General features: G+C 45.1%; 1 long non-coding RNA gene across 2 annotated transcripts; it reads right to left on the bottom strand.

The window, feature by feature from the left end:
- Nucleotides 1-8,942: 8,942 nt before the first annotated feature.
- Nucleotides 8,943-23,142, bottom strand: LOC144110599 (uncharacterized). Of its 2 annotated transcripts, XR_013309881.1 has the most exons (4): nt 22,925-23,142; nt 14,304-14,324; nt 14,071-14,119; nt 8,943-9,135 (listed from the first exon to the last, which is right to left on the bottom strand). It is a non-coding gene; the product is annotated as an uncharacterized LOC144110599 (long non-coding RNA). The 2 variants fall into 2 exon arrangements; XR_013309880.1 differs by lacking the exon at nt 14,071-14,119.
- Nucleotides 23,143-23,345: the final 203 nt, after the last annotated feature.

The following is a 23,345-nucleotide window of genomic DNA, read 5'->3' as shown; positions in this document are numbered from 1 at the left end:
GTTCTCCCGCGGGACTGGGCAACAGAAAGCAGCTATCGCTTCGTGTGGCCCGCCGGTGGTCGTGCATTTATTAGGAAAGTGGGACAGTGCAATTATCACTCATGGTACAGATGATCTCAATATAGTGGCAAACTCGGGAAGTAATAATAATAATAATTGGTTTTTTTTGGGAAAGGAAATGGCGCAGTATCTGTCTCATATATCTTTGGACACCTGAACCGCGCCGTAAGGAAGGGATAAAGAAGGGAGTGAAAGAAGAAAGGAAGAATAGGTGCCGTAGTGGAGGGCTCCGGAATAATTTCGACCACCTGGGGATCTTTAACGTGCACTGACATCGCACAGCACACGGGCGCCTTAGTGTTTCGCCTCCATCGAAACGCAGCCGCCGAGGTCGGGTTCGAACCCGGGAACTCCGGATCAGTAGTCGAGCGCCCTAACCACTGAGCCACCGCGGCGGGGCCGGGAAGTAAGCGCAATTTTGACTTTTGTTCAGTTATTTTCAGTTCTCTTTTTTCAGTTCTCATTTTCTGAAAATGGTGGTTTGTAATTTGGACCTCGCTTTTTTCTGCAGCAGTTCGCGGCAATATTTAGACTTTGTTCATTTTAATCTGTGCTCAGGAAGAAGGAAGCAGGATGACATGGAGCGTTTTCTTGCTCAAGTGAAGCTGCCGATTCATGTTTTCATGTTCTCTGAAACGTAGTTTTGTACAGATGACGATGCATTTACGCACCGACATTTAACAGTTACTGCTTCAACCGCCGGGGTAAACGAGGGGGTGGCCCATCGCTGTAGGTCTTAGAAGATAGGGAATGTGAATTGCTAGATGATTTTTGTTGTATTAACGCCAATTACGTGGTACTTACGTACAAATTTCGTTCTTACGTATTTACTGTGTGCTATCGTCCTCCCTCTGGCGATACGAGTGTATTGGTTTTTTTTATTCTCTCCTTGAATTTGTGACCCAACGTAGAAAAACATTGTACTTGATGGTGACCTAAATATAAATATCTTATCAAACAGCATTGCGAAGCTAGAACTAGATACAGTGTTAAATGTTCAGTGTTGTATGAATGCTGTAAATGCGCCAAGGAGAGTAACAGAAGAAGCGGAAACATATAATTGTTTTCATCACAAATAATTATCCTTGTCACCTAACATCCGGAGTAATCAGTCTACAGATAAGCGATTGTCTACATATTTTCAATCAGTGAACCATACAGTTCATCTTGAAAAGAGGTCTAAACAATATACTTATAAGGACATCAATCCTTTAGCGCTTTCCAACTTTCATGAGCGCATAGCTTGCGCGATTTTGAGCGAGTTTTAAGTTAAACATACCGTGAAGCAGCCTACGAGAAATTACCTGTTTTCCTTACAGAGTACGTCATCATCCCAGGCATGCTCGTTAACCATGGCTAAACAGTCAATTACTTAATCGCATGAAAAGACATGACGAAATGTTGAACATCTTTTTGAATACCAAATGTCTGGAAGCGCTGAAAGCCTTCAAATTGTTTAGGAATTAAGTGACAAATCAGCTCGGGGCTGCCATGAAATTGGGTTATCAGAATTTTTTTACCTCATCCAGCAGTAGCTTTGAGATGACTTGGAAGAAATTAACTGTCATAGGACGTATGCCAGAACCGTTCACCAAAACTAATCTTGATGAAGTAGAATTCAAGGGACGTGAAGTGGCTAACGCGTTCAATGACTTTTTAATTTGTATAGCTCAATCTTCGCCACTTGGAGAAGACATTTTACTGTTTTATTTCCGCAATAGCTCTACCATTTTTTAAAATCTTGTTTCAGAAGGCGATATGGTTGCTGCTTTCGACAGCCTCAATAATAGTAAATCTGTAGACAGCACGGGTGTTCAGATAAATGCCGTGAAATTCGTTATTCATTACATATCGAGATGTCTGACTCATATTTTTAACCTACGTGTATTAAAAAGGTGATTCTCACGCAACCTGCAGTCTGCGAAGGTCGTAGTATTGTTTTAAAAAATGATAAAATTGACCTTTCCAAATATCGCCCAATTTCTACCCTACTTACCTATTGAAACGGATTTGAAAAATTAAGTCTGACACGTCTTACATCCTTCATTGACGATAACATTTTAAATCCGGCTCAATTTGGTTTCAGCAAAAAAATATATACGGAGCCTGCCCTGCGTAGTTAAAAAGAGTATAGTTTAGATAATTTTGAAGAAAAGAAGCTAGTACTAGGTATATTTCAAAATTTTCTAGAGCATTTGACAGCATTAATTATAAGACGTTACCCAGTAAACTAACCCGCTATGGAATACGTGGTGCTGCCCACTTTTTAATATCGTCTTGCATAAGCAGTAGAACACAGTTTGTCGGAATGAACGATGCTTCTCCCGTGGTCAAGACTGTCACCTCGGGAGTTCGACAAGAGAGCCTTTTAGGGCCCCCTTCTTTTCTTCTTTCCATTGGTGATATTGTTAGCTCAGATGCGTCTGCAAAATGGATTATAATAAAAAAAAAACTAAAGCCGCGCTCTTCCGCCCTAGAAACAAAGCATTCGAGCTTAACCCTCCGGTATTCTGCGACACTCGGATGGAAGTTGTCAAATCTATAAAACCTTAAGCGTTCACTTTTCAGAGCACATTACAGGGGATGCTCATGAAGAATATTTATTCAGCAGGCTGTCACGAACAATTCATTCTATACGCCGTCATTGCTCAGTAGTTCCAGTTTCAGTCAATGTTCTGCTTAACAATGAACTTTTTTCTCTATTTTAAATTATAGTTCATTAGTGTGGGCTTGCAACTGGAGAAAACATCACAAAATGATTAATACGCCAAAAAAATCCATCAGACTAATTACCAAAGCTTCTTACCTCGCGCACATAGGGCCAATATTTAGTGAGTTCAAAATCGTTAACATAACATTCTTGTTAACTATAGAGTCTGCCTACTATATAAGCAAAGTATTATCAAAAAAGACAACTCACTAACAATATACTATCGGCGATTCAAGTAAACGTAAGTACTTACTGCACCGGTAACCCCGAACGTTGCCACGTTACTTGCTGCCGTACGTGCTATGGCAAGTAAATGCTTCATTTCAGGCTTCCTACCGTAATGAACCATTACTCATGCAATTGTGGTAATGATTTTTTACTTGTTTTCTTCGAAGCAATCCGCGAAATGTTTCCTTGAGCATATGTTTTCAACGTTGATTTCGCGCCGGTTTTATACTTTCCCACTATTACAATAATAAACTACTAAATACACAATTCGACAAGGACAAGTGAACTGTCATAGACCTACTGACGCTGTTTTATACGCTGCAGTGTCAATGAATGTTTTTTTTTCATTCGTGTGCTTCTTTGTATGAATGCCATGGGTTTTGCCTGAACCACTCGTGGCGCTTTTTTCAGCTTTGATTTAAATTTCTCTCATTAATTAACAACTTATGCTTGCTTTCTGTGCAATGACTTGTCTCGTGCTTCGAAATGTCGTCAAATATGGGGGAAGCCGCTCCTTCAAGCTGCTCTTCGAAGCAGCTTGAAGGGGCGTTTAGTTTATTTGTCCTTGTACCAAGGAAAAATATACTACTACTGCTACTACTACTACTATTTATTATTATTATTATTATCTGGTCGTTATGGCTGGAGGTAGGCACATTATTATGTACCACCTTCGGTTTGCATCTCTTATTAGGGCTAACTACGATAACTAACACTACCTCGGTAATACTATTCAATTACTCTATGTTGCAAGCTCTATCTCGGTTGATGAGGAATCCCACACCTAGTTTTCGTCTACCCGCTAATCCACGAAAGCGTAGTACGTATCCCTCGCCATTTAGCACTGTATTTATTTATTTCAGAATACCGCAGGCCACTGATTGGTCCACCTAACCTCACTATGCCCTATGACATCTCATTTAATACGTTCTAGTGCCTCGAGCAGCACTGCTAGATAGAATCACTAGTACGGTGCTAGCGTTAAGCGTTGTCAGGTTCAGTTTTCAGAGGAGGTATAACCGGAGCCAGATATTCTTAGCACCCTCCGCGGCGTCACATGGGGTCATTTCCAGAGTGCCATAGTTTGCACTCGACCCCCTCCGATTGTCTCGATAAAATTTGTGGCTGTTTATTGAATCAGCTGAAGTAATTACTCTGAATAACAAGCAAAAAGTTTCCTGATGACGTGACAGCCCTTCGAATTACTCAGTGGAGTGCAAAAGTTGGTGTCAGAAAAGAAATATTACAATAAATCAAAAATCAAGAAACGTCGCATGTTTCGCCGCTTCTCTATAATGCGCAATATCTCATTAAATGGTTAAAATTATGATACAACCCAGTACATTTCAAGAAAAAAAAATGTCAAACTTAAAAAAAAATGTGGTGTGCAGCGTTTTCGGGAATGATTTTCGTAGAGAGGCGTTACTAGTAAAAGTATAAATTGTAGCGAAATTGATATAGTTGCATCGATATTTTTCTCAGCGCTTTTTATCGGAGGTTTTCTTGTTTTAAAGGGGAAAAATACCTTGAATTTCAGCGCTGCACTTCAATCCATTGTTGCCCCGTACCGCCACTGCACTGCTCGGAATGCTTTTGCGGTTCCCGAGAGTCATACGCCGCCCGGGAAGCAAGCAGTAATAAGAGATAATAGTGCTCCAGGGGCTCAGTGTCGTCAACGGAGCCTGTGTGCTGGCTTGATGGAAAATCAAAATCGGTCCACGGCGCCATGCCTAGTGTCAAGACTGCTTACCTGTAGTCGCTGAATACGCATGATGTAGGGAAACTAAATTCTGTCTTCACCGCTGCTACATGGGCCGATGGCTAGGTGGCGCAAAAGAGGTGCTGTGATAGCGACAGCAAGGTGGCTACAGTAGGATGCAAGCTGTGCGTAAGACATCAGCTACTTCGTGACTTCGGCAGTGGCTATGAGACAACACAAGAACCCATGCAAGCAAGTCAATCTGCAGCCTTTGAATATCGCCAGGAGGTGAGCACCATATTTCGGTTATCTTTTGAAGTGCAACAAAAAATTATTTGATTTTTGTAAATTTATAATGAGACACACTTTATCACTCCTCTAGAAATTCGAAGGGTTGTCACATACCCCCCCCCCCCCCCCAACTAACGGCCAGGTCTATGGCTATCCTGCAGGTGCATTTTGTGATGTCTGACCTGTTTCTGCCGTTACTTTCATCGAACCCGTTGTCCGCCAAATATTTGCATAACTTGAGTCATCATCATCATCATCAGCCTGACTACACCCACTGCAGGGCAAAAGCCTCTCCCATGCCTCTCCAAATAACCCTGTCCTTTGCCAGCTGCACCCACCGTATGCTTGCAAGCTTCTTAATCTCATCCGTCCTCGTAATTAGTATTGCCTTCGAATTAAATGCCCTGCCCAAGCCAATTTCTTCCTCTTAATTTCGGCTAGGATTACATTAACCAGCATTTGTTTCCTCGCCCACTGTTCTCGTTTCCGGTCTCTTAACGTTACATCTGTAATTTTTGTTTCCATAGCAACTTGAGCTAAACCCTTTTCTTTAGCCTCCGCGTTACTGCCCCGTAGGTAAGTACCTGTAAGATACAGCTCTTGTACACATTTTTCTCTTGAGGGATATTGATAAACTGCCATTCATAATCTAAGAGAACCTGTCATATGCACTTCACCGCATTCTTACCCTCCTAGTTATTTTCCTCTCATGAACCGAAGCTGTCATTACCTGCCCTAAGTAGACGCCAGCATTCTTCCAATATTTGAGGCCTCCCTCTAAAGCCAAAGTTTTCTCTATCAGTCTTCTCCTACCATCTTAAATCTTCCCGTGTCAGCGTAACGCAAGCCATCAGGCAGCGGAACACTCCACGACGGCCCATTGCTTTCTACTGCTCCCGCGTTCTTAACACCGCCAGGTGCAACCGCTGCCGATTGTTCCATAGATGAAAGTCCCTGATTTTTCAGCTCTCGCACTCATGCCTTCTGCCCCTCAGGACCCTCCAAGCTCAAGCGACGACATTCAGATTCTTCTCCTCAGTTGCTCACCACTGTCTGATCCGCCAGTCGAACTTCTCCAAATGCCCTCGCTTCTCATCTCCAGGCTCCTACGTACGCTGTCCGCAAAAGAATGTGGCGTTCTTGTGTCGGAGGTGATTTCTCATTACGAACCCTTCCAAAACTTTCTTGTATGGTTCACCCACAAAAAGTAATTCGCTTGCCGTCCGCATAGACTGTGTCCCCGTGACGGTGCTGATCAGATACAAAAGCGCACCTTTCTGTCGTTTATCCAGCCTCAGCCGAAGCCTGAGGAAAACTTTGACGTCTAATCCAAGAGTCGTTGTCCTATGTAGCGGACTTAGCGACGCCTCAGCTGTCAAACAGTGGCCATCTCTTGTGAAGATCTGTGACCCGCATACAAACGTGCGGTTGACCTTTCTAAAATACTACCGGCAATTCATTACCGTTCGCCTTGACGTCCGTTCTGAATAACCTTCTTCTTCATGCACAATTGCGCTCCCTACGTCTTTCACTTTCTCTGTATTGACGGGTTTTCTCGGCTTATACTTGAAGCCGCAGAGTACGTCACCTTCTCGTCTGTTTGATCAGTACTGACGCTCACTGCGACGTTACTACACAAGTTTGAGGGGATCCCGTTCACACGGCGTGTTGCCCTCGTTCATACTTTCGTCGCTATGCCCGTGAACCAAGAGTACTTTCCTTTCCTTTTCCTGTGTACACTGCCAGCTTCGTCGAAACATAATTTTAGCGTCAATGTACTGAGTACGTGTTGCCCTTGTTCATACGTTAGTCACTTTGCCCGTGAACCATGAGTACCTTCCTTTCCTTTTCCTGCGTGCACAACCGGTTTCGTTTAACGATAATTTCAGCGTCAATATATGCACACACGTTGCATTTAATGACAAGCGTTGAGCTGAGCGGTAATTCGCATACGGCTGCAACATGTTATTCATGTGACTCAAGTGCTTATTCACCGTCTTGTTGTTTAGGAGGGCCAAATATTGTAGGGAGCACCGGCCGTGGTGGCTAAGTGTGTGCGGCGCTCGGCTGTTGATTCTAAGGTCACCGTATCTAACTCAGCCGAATCTTGACGGAATAAAAATGCAAAATATGCCGTGTGCCGTGTCATTTCAGACGACGCTAAAATAACCAGGCGGTCCCAGTATTTCCGGAGACCTTCACCCCTGCGTCCTTCAAAGCCCACGTGTCTGTTCAGAATCACAAAATCACGTTGAGTACAATACATATAAAATCGCTTTTCTCGAGATGTTTGATCGATTATTGTACCGGCACGACAGCGGGAAACCATGAACGTCGCGCCGGCCGTGGTGGTGGTAGTGGTTGTTTAAGAAAATAATAGTAAAAAGGAAGGAAAAGATATTTGCTAGCCCCGGCATCTTTCATCGATACTGAAGCACCTGAGCTGGGGCAGCGGAAATAAAGGATAGCAGGCAGAATGGAGAAAAGAAATGAAAGAGGTGAGGGGACAGGAAGAGATGATGGGGGGAGAAGTAATATGTACAAACTATTTCACAAAAAGAAATGTGTCCAGGTTGTGCGCGTGATTAGTTCATTTTAGAGGAATGAAATCACACACGCGCACAGCACTGTGTTAGCTACAACTGGAGTGGAGCGTCCAGTTATTAATCGGCGGCGCCAAGACGGTTTTCGTGAAAACTATCCGCAATACGGCGGCAGGTTTATCTGCCGTGCCATGGATGAAGAAAAAACTAATTTTTCCTTCCTCTATGATTTTAGGCGGCTTGTCACGTGCCGCGGAGCAGGGAGACCAATGACGGCGCCTCACATAGTGACGTGGAAAGCGGCAGTGCCGCCACCTGTTGGCCCTTACCAAAGTTACAGTCCAGCGGCGGTGGGGAAGCGGCGAGAGCTTCTCCAGACGCAGTTAGTCGACCGGTTTAGTAGGAGAGAGCTTTGCGCGGTGGTGCTTTCTCGCGTAGAACTCGCCGCCAATTTGGCCGTTCCTTTCGCGGCGCGTGCAGTGCCGCCAGCGACGTTCCGTGCGTTTTTCCGCTGATGTGCAAGTACCTTTACACTCCTTGCTGATCTATGTTACTCCCTATAGGAAACAAGAAAAATTTTAACATATTTGTTTCGTACGACCTTCAGTTTGTTAGGCGCAAGTTGTCTTCGAAAGCACACATATAGGAAGCTGTGTGGCAAAAACGTCTGAGTGTTCTTTTTGTGTGTGGTGGAACCTCCCTGGTATTGAAAGCTGGGATAAATTCTGTGGCGGCGTAGCGCCCGTGATTGGACCACTGCAGACTGGCAATGTTTATAGCTATCCGCACGCACAGCTGATCATTACAGTAGGCATCAAAGTACCTAGTGCACGGAGATAAACGCTGGCATCAACACTTTGCAACCACCTCGACTGCTTGGTATTATGTGGCATCAAAAGAAAAGCAGGGATAGGAGGGGATGGGCAGAGTTTTAAGCAAGCCACGAAGCGGGGTCTTGGATAATGAACAGGTCTACTTTTATCCATCAGTCTACAAACTGTCCATCATCCGCTGCGAGCTGCATACACTAGAAATCAAATGTACCTCATATCTGTGTAACAAATACGATGATACCGCATTGTGCAGGAACAGGTTTGTACACTTTTCATGTGCTTTTCTTAACAACTAGGACCGCAGGGGTGGCCTAGTGGTTTGAGCATCCTCCTCGTATGCGGGAGGTGCCGGGTTGGATCCCCAGTGCCACCGGTGATACACTGGGTACAAGAATGGTGCTCGGCTTCTTTAGGGTGAAGTGCTTGGGAAATGGGTCTCCGGCCCCACTTTGTTCAATGAAACCTACCTTGTGCCAGGCGCTCTTTGGCCAAAGCAGTCCTTGCGCCATAAAAATTCATCATCATCATCATCTTAACAAATGGGTGTTTGTTGTGAGTGTCGTAAGTAGACGCGAGAAAACGATTTTTCTTCAAAACCACAACTTTATTCCCTCCTTATTACGGGTATCGTCGCTTTGCGGGTTGGTATCGGCTGTGTTCGCTTGCGGGGGACCATATGCAAGGAAGCGGACTTTGAGGCATTCCTGGGGCTGGCTGTACGCACAAACAGTCAGGAGCGCAATGAATTCCAACTCTTGCGAAAGGATGGCACTAAATGTTGGAAATAAATAGGAATTATGAGCTTGAGCTGGAAACTAGGAACAGGATGAGCAGGGAGTTAAGTGTGAAAGTTTTTGTCTAATTTTTGTAAGTGTAGATCATACCCTGCAATTCCGGACAAAAACGTTTGTTTTGAACGGGAAATAGTTTAATACGAAAATTTTTCATATATATATATATATATATATATATATATATATATATATATATATATATATATATATATATATATATATATATATATATATATATATATATATGATTTCACTGCTAAATCATCATACCCGCAGATGTTCCTTCGGCAGGCTTCATTTTGTTTACAGTTAACTTTTCTGCGGTCGTCAAAAACGTTCCCCATTGTATTTCTGAGAACGTTAAAGGCTCGAAGCGGGCGATGGAAAAATTTTAAAGGAAAGATTTTGCAATGCATTAGAGGAATGGATAGTAGATTTCAATATTCCTTTAACAGCACCTAAAATGTTTGGCTTTATAACAAATATTGTCAAAGAATGCTGGAAATGCTACAAAACGTTACTCTCAACTATGAACGTTGTATCGCGTCTGCTATTAGTCCGCCGTAAAGATGGCAGTACGATGAAAGCCAGGGGTGCCATGAAAACGGGTACGATTTTTTCTTTTGTTTTCCTCTCTCGTGACACCATCATAGGAGTTCTCTTTGTATATTGTGGCCGCCTTCAAGTTTACTGCTTTGCTTGTGTTCCTCTGTTTTAAGAGTACACGCATTATATCGCCTTGCTCCTGCAAAAACGTTTATCCATGAACCTTCTAACTTAAATTCTCTGAAGCAGGCTCCAAGCTAATATCCCTTTTTGCCGAGAGATGACAATTGGGTTCCGGCTTACATTGCACGGCAAATCCGCATTTTTCACGAAATGTGGCGCCATCTAGGGAGTGGCGAAAACTTTTCTACTGGTTGAAAACAAACGCACGTGGGAGACGTAGGCGCTATCCTGTTCCACGAGGAGCCAACTGCACCGGCGAAATGGCTGGTATGAGCTTGACAGCTGCCGCCATCTATCGCACGTGCCTGTCAATAACATGAACTGCGCATGCGCAGTAGGAACTAGCTGTTTAGTTCGCAACCACTCGAGCTAGAGGAGAAGAGGCCCTCATGCACAATCGGCTGTGGAAAAGGCTGATTAAAGGCATCTCCTGAGTGACCCAAAAAAAATACCCCCCCCCCCCCCCCCGCCATGCTCTTAAGAGAGTATAGGTGCGCATATCTTAAGTGCTGCGAATGGGGAGAATGGTCTTCTGCGACGGTGTAGCCTAGTTGTTTGGGCATCAGCCTCATATGCGGGAGGTGTGGGGTTTTACACTGTAACGTTAGTAACGGTTTACAATGAACACAAGATTTCGCGTGGCCAGGTCATTGACCCGCCTTGTGTACAGAATAATACGTTGTGCCATGACAGTATTTTGTCAAAGCAACCCTTGCGCCTATATAGTTCATCATCATCAGGAGGCTGGTCCACATCGACTTCTTACCACGTTGACGCGGGAACCAGCACCCTGCTTGTACTGCTCCAAAGCTTCCAGCGTCCACGTTCGCCAGATGGGAGAGCTGAGGAGCTCTCCTGCACTGGCCTGGATTTCATCTTCCTGCTGATCTTTTCTGGCTGCGCAGAGGCATATTTCTTATTTTACGGCCGATCTCGGCGTCGCACGCATACACACCCCTTCGCCTCCGATTGCACGAAGACAGGAGAACGCGAGGTAGGCCCGTATAGAACTGTAAAATTACCGAATTGAATAAGCAGTGACTTACAACCTTAAGTGTGTGTGTATCATAGAATCATGTTAAGGTTTTGTACTTTATAGAAGGGGGCAATCGAACAATTTAAATTCTACAGGCTTAGCAGCTCATTCTGATTTTATTGCGGGGCATACAATAAACGCACATCTATAACCGAAGGTACACATTAGGGTAAAGTCTAATAAGGATTCTCAGAAGGAGTACTCAACATTCTCGCCATCAGTGAGGCTGAGTGTTCGGCTGCAGCTTTGATAGCCACCTAAGAGTCTTCGAACTGTGTTGGAAGCAATCAAGGCGTCCGGGCTAACCTGAGCGCAATATAGCCCCCCTTTGTCTATGAGGAGCTTCTGTTTCTAAGCCACCTCGTAAGCAATGATGGGGTGTGCCCAGACTCGAACAAAACCGCTACTATTGCACTGTTTCTGCCGCCCACAGACAAGAAATTTGTGACACATTCCTCTGACTTTGCGCATATTAGCGACGCTTTTTCAAGACTTTTTTGCGCACTGCCGAACCTCCGACCCAAATGAGTGATGTACACGCTTAATTTAAATAGGAAGCGTGCCCTCTCCAATCCTCGGGCACTGTTATTGAAAATCTGAGAATGAAGTTCATACCGACGCAAACAGCGTTGACCTGGGCGCCTTCGTCGTTCAGAAAAGCGACGGACTAAAGAAATCGCGCACGATAGCCATTACCTGTCGAAGGCCGAGGCTAACTATTCAACGACCGAAAGGAGTGGTTCGCTATCGTACGCGCTACATCGAAATTGCGCCCCTACCTGTACGGACGTCCATACAAGGTGGTCAGTGATTACCACGCACTGTGCTGGCTTGCCAACTTGAAGGACCCCTCCGGCTGCCTCGCTAGGCGAAGCCTGCGTTCAGGACTGCTTGTCTCGAGCCCAGGTTAAGCCAGGCGAAAGGAACGAGGACGCCCGTTTAGGACCGATAAGCACCTGTGACTGCGCGAAACACCAATGCTAGAACGCCGGCCTACAGTGAATCGTTCAATATCTGGAAGGCAAGGTGTCTTTAGCAGTAGCACCATTCACGCGTGGCTTGTCCTCTGTCTGTCCGCAAAATGGCATCCTCGTGAAGAACGTCGCTCCCAACAAGAACGCGTACATGCTCGTCGTTTCGAACAGCCTGCGAGAGCAATTTCAGAAGGCTTGGAATGACAAGCCAAAAGCTCGGTACCTCGGGTTTACCCACACCCTACGCCGCATTCGAGACAAATGCTACTCTTCACGACTGTCTGGAAACGTCTCACTGTTCGTCAAAACATGCTGTGAGTGTCAACAACGGAAGACACCTTTTGGATAATCAAAACCGGTAATACCATCGAACAGGCCCTTTCGGAATTTGGAATCGTATCTCTTTGGCTGTTCGCAACGTCAGCATCGGTCAACAAGAGGATCATTGTGGCGACCTACTTCGATCCGCTACGCCGAAGCAACAGCCGAGTAATACTGAGGCGGAAATCACACAATTTTGCGTCGAACAGATCCTTTGTTCTTGTCGCCTGCCGTCAGGATGCAGAAGCCCGACGACTTTCCCGATTACGGATCAAAGACCATCAGCGGACCGACGCCAGACGCTACAACCGACGAAGACGCAACGCGGAATACAAGCCAGGAGACTGAGCGTGAGTTTGGACGCTTATTCGGCGCCGGGAATTGAGTGAAAACTTTTGCGTCCTTATTTCGCTCCGTGCAAGGTTCTTCGTCGACTAGATGAACTAGACTAAGGAAGTCGTCCCTGATGGAATGACTGGATCCCGGCGACAACGCGCGCGATAAGTTGTCCATGTCGTTTATGTGCGTTATAGGATACTGTGTTTGGCACTGTGAGTGTTAATTTTGTACTGTACGATATAATTTTTTTTCCGCCCACCTTTCTTGCGGTGAAACATCGTGTCGATGCCTTTCTAAGACAGGAGTAATGCAGTGAAACATTGTACTCTTTCTCTGTTCGGTCTGAAAGCCGCATGAACGCGGCTTTTATGACTTTCGTTGTGACGCAAGACGCGACCACACTTATATCTCGATTGATTGCGGCCACAGCGCTACTGCTTCAGCTTGGTTACAGATTGTTGTCGCTTTATTTGTTGCGTTGTCGTTACACTGAGCGCAGCCGAGTGCGGCGGGGATGCTGTTTGACTACCGCCGAGCATACTGGTTGCTTCAAATCGTTAGGAACTCTTCAGGCATTCAATTTTTTATGGCCACTTGGCAGCCCAAAAAAGTTTCTTCTCGAAGCTCTTATCGCTGTCTTCCCCACTCTCTGACTTCCCTGACCACTACGTGACAATATGCCAATAACTGAATCCTTATTATTGGAAAAACCAGTTTTCGGTGACATTTTTTGTTCTATAAGGTTTCTTTCTCCGTGCTGAAATCAACACGCGTTAGGAATGTCCACTCTTTTTGCCAAACTATGGAGGGTTTCGTGCTGCCTTCAGTTTTTATTCTTTTTTTAAGCATTCTTATTTTCTTAAATATTTATTTCTTTCTTCTTCCTCGCAGCATTTCTGCTATGGCTTTACAGCCAACACGCTTGCCCAGCTTAAAAGCGCTGCTGGTGAATTCCTCATCTAGGCTGTGTTTTGTACTTTTGTTGCAACCTTAATAAGGCTTTCAAGCATACTGCTTGATATAACGTGGCAGGGTGTTAAACTGGCCTTGTTACAACCATTGCACATACATCCACGAGATTATTGCCGTGATTACCTCGCGGGAAAAAAATGGCACGATTTTTACATAAATGGGCTAAGCATCTATTTTTCGACTAAATGGACCCTTTCGCTCTAAAGACGTGTATTTCCATTGCGGCCCTCATCGAGACTTGGAGTCATACTATAGTTTGTGGGGTGATGTTTAGAAAAGAAAACACATTTTTGCGCTGCTACCCTAGGCAGTAAGCGCCGATTTCTTCCTCAGAAAGAAACAGTGCTAAGCTCACCCCTCCCCCCCCCCCCCCTTTTTTTTTAGAATCAGCAAAGCGGGAACTATGTCGAGGAAATTACGTTTCAAGACGCAATTGCAATCGTAGGGTAGATTGCTTGTTCAAGGCAACTAGCTTACAATGTATGTTTACCTTTGTTTACATAGCATGTAACAAAAAATGGTGGGGCTGAAATGTGTTTACCCATTTAGGACAATAAGGCTTGCGTGGTATCGTGGAAGGAAGGCGTATTCTGAAAATAGAAAGCTGCAGTAAGACCGCTGACAGCGAGATGGCTCGAAAGGGTGTAGAACTTTATCGTTGACGGCGAGGAAAATAATGGCACATTGAGAACGCATTTCCTAGTGACCAGCGCAGCATGTTACACCCTCTCACTCCCAATTAGGCGCGTCTATATTGACTGCAAAGACTCTTACCGCCTTGGTCTTCCTGGTAATCTGAAAAATTCACAAAATTAAGATAAGAATGCTGATAATTAGGCCGTCAGGATGCGGCAGGTGATTTGGTCATTTTTGGTTTCAGAAAAATTACGCTTTTATGAACGGTTGCTGAACGAAAGTAATAACTATTTGTACCTTATTACTTTTACAAAGCCGATATTTTCTTGGATGTAGGGGATCTTACAGTTTAAAAAGTTCAGTTGGTGCTACAGGATTGCTTATTCGTCGGTCCCATCGAAATAAACCTGCATTGTTGAAATCATACTTGAAAAAGGACCGCCTCTTGCGGCATGCCAGAAGATAACTCGGATAGACACTAGACAAGACTTAGAAGTCGATATACGTGCATTGCAGTACATGAGCGCAATACAAAAATTGAAGGTGCCGATGAAAAAATGTAAAACCAGAGACTAAAAAAATTAAGAATATGCAAAATACATAGCGTGCCGAGCTATTCTGGCCTGCATTCTAAAGCCTTGCTGCAATTTCAACGTCACACGTGGGGTAAATTAATCCGTAACCCCCACAACGGCTCTCCTGATAGCTGACCTGATGCTTTGGGAGATACACACTTTCAGTCCTGGAGACGCGGCGGTGGCTCAGTGGTTATGACGCTTGGCTGCTGACAGAAAAGTCGCGGGTTCGATCACGGCCGCAGTGGTCGAATTTCGATGCAGGCAAAATTTTTTATGCCCGTGTGCTGTGCGATGTCAGTGCACGTTAAGAACCCCAAGTGGTCGAAATTTCCCGAGCCCTTAACTACGGCGTCTGTCACAGCCTGAGCCGCTTTGGGAGGTTAAACCCCCATAAACCATGAACCAAACTATCAGCACTGGAGCTGTCATTGCAGGACAAGCAAGCAATACTTTATTGCGATATAGAATTATAGGTCCCGTTCTCGAACAAAGCCCGCGTCTGTGTTGTTCGTATCACGAAAAAGGTCCATAGGCCGAGAGGCTGTTGACGTTATCTATTCACCAAAAAAAGAAACACTTTCGGCGAGAAGAAAAAGTGGTCGAGGGGCACTGGAACCACACCATTTTGGTCGCGAGCTGGGCGCTCTGGAACTAAACTTTTGAGGACATTTATTAAATGCATGAGAAGAGTGCCGAAAGGGGTTGAAACCCGAACGTACTCTTGCCCTTAATAATGGGCAGAAAAAAAATGAAGCCCCCCCCCCCCCCCCCCCTCACACACACATACTTAAAAAAATGGCTGTAGTTTATCTCTGGTTAAACCTAGAGTGACACTGTAACTACAGACGGCCGAGTAGAACTTGCTCAGTTGAATTTCAAAGTTTATCGCCGCTCCGTTTCGCAGGGCATTCCTCCTTCATCTTCGTCCCACTTGACACGGCGCATGCGCACAGCTGTGGCAGCTCGGATTCGCTGGCGCGCTGCGCCGCCGGCAGCAGCAGCTGCACCGCATCACGTGGCTGGTCCCGTGACCAACCACGTGACCACGTGCGGGTGGCGGCTCCGCACCTTTCACGTGCCGCCGCCACGATGAAGGCTCGAAATGCTACCGTAATGTAGCTATCGCTACAAAATCATGGCAGAATATTCTGTAATGCGCGAACATGCATCTGGATAGGGAGGCCAGTTAGGAGGATCTTGCAGAGCAGCATACGCTGCCCGCAGTAAAGCTCACTTCTCTCAATGCAGAGACTTCAATGATCGAGGTGATCTCGCATACCCGTCCCTCATCTGGCTCTTACAAAGACTGAGTAGTCAAATAAACACAACTAAATCCCAAGGCGGAACGCAGTTTTATTACAGCAGGGGAAAACGTAATGCCGGACGGGGTGGTTTCAGTGTAATTTGGAAAAGAACTGCGACAGCATTCGTTTATTGCGATGGCTTCGACATCTTGTGAGATCAGTTCATGCCGCAGAGTAGACAGCAAATACTTAGCTAATTGGAATTAAGCACAGCCTGTACGCATAGGAAGCCACATATGTGTCGTGTCATCAGTCGCATGGTACTCTTCAGGGTAAGTTAAGAATCGTCCAAGTTTTCAGTTTCAGTTTATAATATTGAAAGTCACAAAGGCCGAGAATGAAATTGGTACAAAAAGGCTTTTTTTATACATGCTAATTTTTTCACTTATTTGAGCCTTCTTTCTCGCTGATAACGAGGACGAAGGTGACTCAAGCCATTTATCGAGGGCAGCACAGGACATAGAAGTTGTCATGTCTTTTTTTAATTTCTTAGCTCTTTTTTTAGATGTAACCATTATTTTGTAGCATTTTTCGAGTTAATATGGGATATTCAAAATTCCACAAGTGCGCTTTCCCACATAACTATGTTCCCAAAGACAAGATGGCCGACTTTTCTATAAAAAAAAAAAACTGCGAGGGGTACAGGACAGGCGCTAAGTGTGTAGATATAATGAGAAACGTATCCTGTAAGAATCAGACAAAAAACGAGTCCTCGATTTGTTTCAGCTAGAAGTCCATGGTCAGCAGTCTTGTGTTGCGCAACATTGAATATGCTTTATTGGAGGCTGTAAACTGAAATATTTTTCTCTGATAACAATAATCACGATTCCCTATATGTCCGCATATTAGCACATCGAAGCTTTTTGGCTAGCCTCTCAGAACAAGTGAAGCTAGGAAAAGTCCTCTCCTTATGCTGTTTATCTTATTTAAAACATGAAGGCTGCACTCCCTATCATTTTATGTGTGAGATTGTCTTGGTGTAGTTTTACCGAAGTAGAATTCCAGAAGGAGCAGAATTAGCACTAGATGTACGAGTACATGGAGAAAAAAAGCAGGACCCGAGCAGCACAGGTAACCGGTAGTGGAAATGAATGATTTTACTCTGGCACTTTGCAGGAGCGGCATCTGCCAATACATTTCCATTTTTGCACCGATTACCTGAGCTTCTTGGGGAGTAAGGGGAGTCGTCAATTCACTAATAATTTTTCTCCCTTTGAGAAAAAAATAAAGCGCTGAAAGTTCCCCGACCAGCAGAATGATGCCCCTGTACTCGTACAAAGAAACGTTTCTGTGTTTGGCGGCAGTTTTTGATTTCAAACTGAAGACCTCGCCTTCCAGAGAATGGGGTCCACCATCCATGGTGTCGCCGACGAGGGACGCACCAAAAGTCAGCATAAAATACACCGGTTTAATCCGGATAAGTAATTTTTCTTTGACTAGGAAATTTCTGTGGAAGCTGTAAGCTTTCTTTTGTAACCGTATGGCAGCGCTTGGGTGGATGCGACCGCAGCTGTGGCCGAGTGGCTGAACATCCGCCTCGCATGCAGGAGGTGCGGGGTTCGATCCCCAGTGGCGCCGGGCACCCACCGTTGATACCTAGGGTGCAAGCTTTCCCCTGGTCTCGTGCTCACCATATTTAGGGTGAAATGCTTGGGAAATGAGTCTTTGACCCCACCTTGAGTACTACAAAAATACCTTGTGCCATGGCGTTCTTTGGCCATAGACGCCTTTGCGCCATAAAAATCCATAATCATCATCAGCTCGGGTGGATGTCAATGAGTAATTACTTTTTATTACCTAATTGTACCTTGGGGTTTCCCGTAAACATATGACCGACACTGTTTCCACTTCGAGGTATAGATCAATTCGCTTTTGCTCTACGATATGCAATATGTCCCGGTAAGCTGATAGTTGAGCGACTGCTCTGGTGATGCGGTGGTCTCGGGTTCGAACACCAGACCAAATCGAATTTTTCTTTGCTTGCTAAGTTTCTGTGTAAACTGCATCGCTTTCATTGGTAGGTGTATGGCTTGCGCTTGGGTGGTAGGCAATGAGTAATTGCTTCCTTTTTACAAATCTGCATCAGCTCGGAGATTTCCCCTGCACATTTGACCAATATTGAATAAACTGTGCTCGTAAAAATGTTGAAAGGCCGTATATTACAAGCCGCTTTGAAAATAAAGGAAATATAGAAATTTACATTTTTTTTGCCATTTAGCGCGAGTGTAAAGGAGGCAGTGCAAGCGCCTAGCTGTAGCTGTGGTCTAAGGTTGATCAGAAAGCGACCATGTTCCTAAGTGCATCCATAGCCCACAGAAATGGCAAGGTTTTCTGAGCTGTCAACAGTGGAAGATGTTAGGTACGATCAAATGGGCTACTTGATATTAGTAGTAACGAAGCGGAAACATTACAAGCTACAGGTTTCTACAAAACATTCAGGATGAACATGAAAAAAAATATATTCAGGCGCTCCAGCAACTAAAAAAATAAAGATGACTACGTCGAATTTTTTCATGCGCGCTCACTGATTCGCTAGGCTTCTTTTTTGTTCCGGTTAATCGAGACGTCGTTTTTATTACATGAAAGTATTTCTGCATTGAGAGACATCCATAAAGGCCGCCGCGGAGGCTCAGTGGTTTTGGCGCTCGGCTGTTGACCCGAAAGACGCGGGTTCGATCCTGACAATAGTGGTCGAATTTTGATGTAGGCGAAATTCTTGAGGGCCGTGTGCTTTGCGATATTTCAGTGCACGTTAAAAAACACCAGGCGGCGGAAATTTCCGGAGCCGTTCACTACGACGTTCAAACGAAGACATCCATAAACGTTCATATGGCGTGCTGTGGCACCCTCGCTTGAGTGCACGACCCAATTTATCAGCACCAGCGCATGCGCGTGACATCTGTGTTTTCTGCTACATGAGTGGTAATCGTCGCCATTTGCCTGACTACGCCCATTTCAGGATAAAAAGCCTCTCCCGACCGCGGCGGCCGTGTTTCGATGGAGGCGAAACGCAAAAGGCGCCTGTGTGCTGTGCGATGTCAGTGCACGTTAAAGAACCCCAGGGGGTCGAAATTATTCCGGAGCCCTCCACTACGGCAGCTCTCTTCATTTATTCTCTCACTTCCTCCTTTATCCCTTCCCTCACAGCGCGGTTCAAATGTCCGCCGATATGTGAGACAGACACTGCGCCATTTTCGTTCCCCAAAAACCAGTTTTGAGTATCTCCCGCATCTCACAGATTCACTCGGTCCTGTTTCAGCGGCGGCCACCTTATCCCGACTTGCTTTCTGTTGTCATTCACCAACCTATGTTTCTGCCGTTCTCTGCTGGTTTCCCATCTCTTGGTATCTAGTCTGTTGCCCTTAACGAACTTCGGTTGTCTTGCCTACATGTTACATGTGCTGCCAATGCCGCTGGCTTCTCCTTTATTTTGTCTAGGGCATCATTAAAGGAACCCTCAAATGCTTTCAATGGGCATATTCTAGTGCAACCCATCAGTAGAGGTGTCCTTTGTGGTCATTCGGGTCATATTTGAAAACTCTGCGTAGACCCTATAATTTAGAATTTTTAGAAATCACTGCTCATAATAGCTCGCAACCGATTAGGTGACATACCTTACCGCGCGTGCCCTATCCTGATGACGTCAGTGGGCTCACTGACGTCCTCTGTCTGTCGCCCTAATCGGTTGCGAGGTACTGCGAGCAGCAATCTTTAAAAATTATTTCTAAATTTAAAATTATTTTAAAATTGTGTCCCGACCCACTCTTCTCTCTTCATGTTTCTCAATTTACGTTGAACCCTTTTGGATAGCCTCTGAGGTTCTCCCATATACGCCAGTATAGGTCGTAGTAACGGATGGTCGCGTGTTATAATTGTTTCTCTGGCGGGGTATTCGTAAACTGCCATTATTGATCCGAGAGCACTTTGAAAAAGTGCTGTGCCTCATTCCTATTTTTCTATTTATTTCACCTTGGCGATCCATATCTGTGGTTGCTACTTGTCTTAAATAGATGTACCTTACCACTCTCAGCACCTCGCTACCGACTGAAAACTGTTGTTCTCTTCCGAGACTGTTGAATATTAATTTTGTTTTCTGCATAATGATTTTTCGGTCTACCGTTCTGTTCTGCCTGTATAGGTCATTGATCATGCTTTGCAATTCACCTCCATACTGACTCAGAAAAGCGATGCCATCAGCATCGCAGATTACTAAGGTATTCTTCATTTACTCTAAGCCCCAACTGTATTCAGTGCAGGTCTCTGGATACGTGTTCTTCATAGGTAGTGAATAGCATTGGTGAGATTATGTCGCCCTGCCTGACGCCGTTCCTTATTCGAAATATATTTTTCACTTTTTGAACATCGGTGGTTGATGTGAAGCTGCTGTATACGTTTTCCGCATTTGGCTTAAGGTTCTTCTACACCCTGTTTCCTTAATGCGTGTTTAACTGTTGAGATTATCACTTATTGAAATTCTTTCTCTTAAGGTGTGGCGGCTATATGTTGGATGTGGGTTTGTTCAGCGCATTTTTCCATGAACATATTTTGCGAAAGGCAGCCTGGTCATTTAGTTGATCGAAGCCTAAGCTTCTTCTCATCCTATTAGCGATTACCTTAATGGCAACCTGGTAGGAAGCGGACTGTAAGCTGATCGGTCTGCAAGTTTGGTCGTAAAGAAGCTAAATAAGCAGACAGAAAAATTCCATGATACTACCAAAAAACCGATGGCTCAGAGATTTAAACCACGTATTTCAAAATTTACGATACGTACGGTTGAAACGAGCGCTACGTTTTGACTCAGCAGCAGTCGTTTAAAGGTCACATCGGCCACTAAAGAAGAGTAACTGAGATTACTGGTGAAATTTCTGTATCATGCTTTTATTTGCCAACTTATTTCCTAACACCAACCCCAGTCAGCTTTTGCAGCTGGCTGGAAGGGCATGACTTAACCAAGGGAAACGAACCGCTTAATATTTGATGGTTTTTCTGATGTGGGCGAAATGCCAGGCCAGTTTTACAGCGAGAGATCTTGGTGCGCTGTTTAGGGTGTCACAGCATGGAACGCATTCGTCGAGCGCCGAGATATGAACGGGAGAGAAGGTGGTCGGTGGAGAGAGGTAGCAGGAGCGAGTTACCAAGTAGGGGGTGCTGAATGGCAGCGTGTGCGAGCACGGGGTATTTCGCCATTGCTCTGTCGCTGGGATGACTGACCTTTCGTGCAGCACCTGTGTGGGCGCCACCAATAAGCATAGCCATTAAGCTGAGCGCACAAATGTCTTGGGGTTTTTTCTCTACACCACCACTCGTAAGGCTTGATTAGTCTACTGCGCCTTCTTTTTGAAGCGAAAAGCTTCACTACGCTAGTTAAAGCAGTCGTCGCGTAGGCTGGAGAATGACCTTGAGCGACCTTCAGCCCAACCACGTTAGCTGTGTATGACCATATGTGGTGCGGTTATGGTGTCGAAGCCTTGACTCCTGACCTTTACCCATGACTTCTAGTTAACCTTTGGCATTGGGCGACCTTCCGGTCGACCTATGACCTAAAGGACATCCGATGGGGTGATGTGAAGCCACGTGATGACATCCGATGGGGGTGTCGTAAGACCGTGTGATACCACGTCATAGCCACGTGGCGTGAGGGTATATATAGAACGGCTGTCGCGAGCGTGTAGCAGAGCTGGCATGGACGAGCCTCAGGCGCTTAGCAGGCGTCCTTGCTTTTCGCTGAATTCCATGGTTAGCCAGTTTAAGCGACTGCCAATTTTTTAAAACTGCACTTGAAAACTAACCCGCCGCGGTGGCTCAGTGGTTAGGACGCTCGGCTACTGATCCGGAGTTCCGGGTTCGAACCCGACCCCAGCGGCTTCGTTTTTATGGAGGAAAAACGCTAAGGCGCCCGTATGCTGTGCGATGTCAGGGCACGTTACAGATCCCCAGGTTGTCGAAATTATTCCGGTGCCCTCCACTACGGCACCTCTTTCTCCCTTTCTTCTCTCACTCCCTCCTTTATCCCTCCCCTTACAGTGAGGTTCAGGTGTCCAACGATATATGAGACAGATACTGCGCCATTTCCTTTCCCCAAAAACCAAATATTAATTATTGTTACTCTAAACGTAGCAGTGGAAGGGCTCACATTATGGTTATGACTAGCGAAAATTTTAGCCATGGCTGTTGCGAGGTATAGCATTTGTGAGAGCGTAGTTTTCTGGCCGAAACAGTGTTCCCGATGCGCTGCCCTTTGCTGTGCTAGACCGCTAGGTTAAAGGAGAAATTATCGCCATTGCTCGGGCAGCACGGAAGTGATAAACTTCATATGAACTCTTACCGTGCGGAATTTGAAAGTGTCACTTGAATTGAAAAGCAGGTGTTATTTCCCATCTGGAACCACGATTTCCTGCTATTGCGCGGCGGTCACCGAATTTGAGAAAACAGGCTGTTCGGCGGCTGTTCGCAAGATTGTGGATTTGTGTTGTACGAAAAGAAAGGCCGCGGGAAGAACAGCCATTTCACGCCACGTGTCAGTTTCTTACCTCCTCCGATCACATAACGTGTTCCTGAACCACGCAACAAGACCAGTTTTTTACGGCAATCAAATACTGCGCTAAGAAAAAATTATGCTGTGCAGTGGAGATAAATATTAATATCCACCTTTTGCTACCTTTTCTCATTCTATAACTCAGTGTTACTAGTCTTTCTCTGACGCATGACATTTGTTGTTTACACCGACTCCAGCCAAAAAAAGGGATGTAGAATTCAAAAAAGAATAAAAAAAGCTGCAGATATTCATTTATGAGGCTTGCTCTAACTCTATGCTATCACTATCTGTTGCTCTTATAGATGTGTGTTTTACTCTAAAAACTACAAACAATATGCTTACCCTGAGGCCATAATTACAGCAGCAGCAATGCACAAGCACAGCAATACCGACTTCATTCCGCTCACGAGCCGTCCTCTAGTGGGCAATTTCGATATTAGCTAGTGCTTTAGCTGGTAGTACATGTAATCCTAGCAGAAAGATGTTTCTACGTCTTTTGCCGCTGTTGTATTCTCTTTTTGCCTCATAAGAGGCCGATCCTTCCTGGTGCAAATTTTTATCGATACAAAAAAGGGCAGAAAATGTTCTAAATATTCAAATGAATGACTTTATTAGCTATGCCAAGCTAAAGGTCGAGGATGCCTAATAAATATCTATTAATAAATACAGAATATATAATAATATACATATATGCACGCACACACATGCACGCATGCACGCACGCACGCGCGCACACACACACGCACGCGCGCGCACACACACA

This window comes from Amblyomma americanum, chromosome 11, assembly GCF_052857255.1.
Source record: "Amblyomma americanum isolate KBUSLIRL-KWMA chromosome 11, ASM5285725v1, whole genome shotgun sequence".
Classification (NCBI taxonomy): Eukaryota; Metazoa; Arthropoda; class Arachnida; order Ixodida; family Ixodidae; genus Amblyomma; species Amblyomma americanum.
This window is presented reverse-complemented; position numbering and strand designations above follow the sequence as displayed.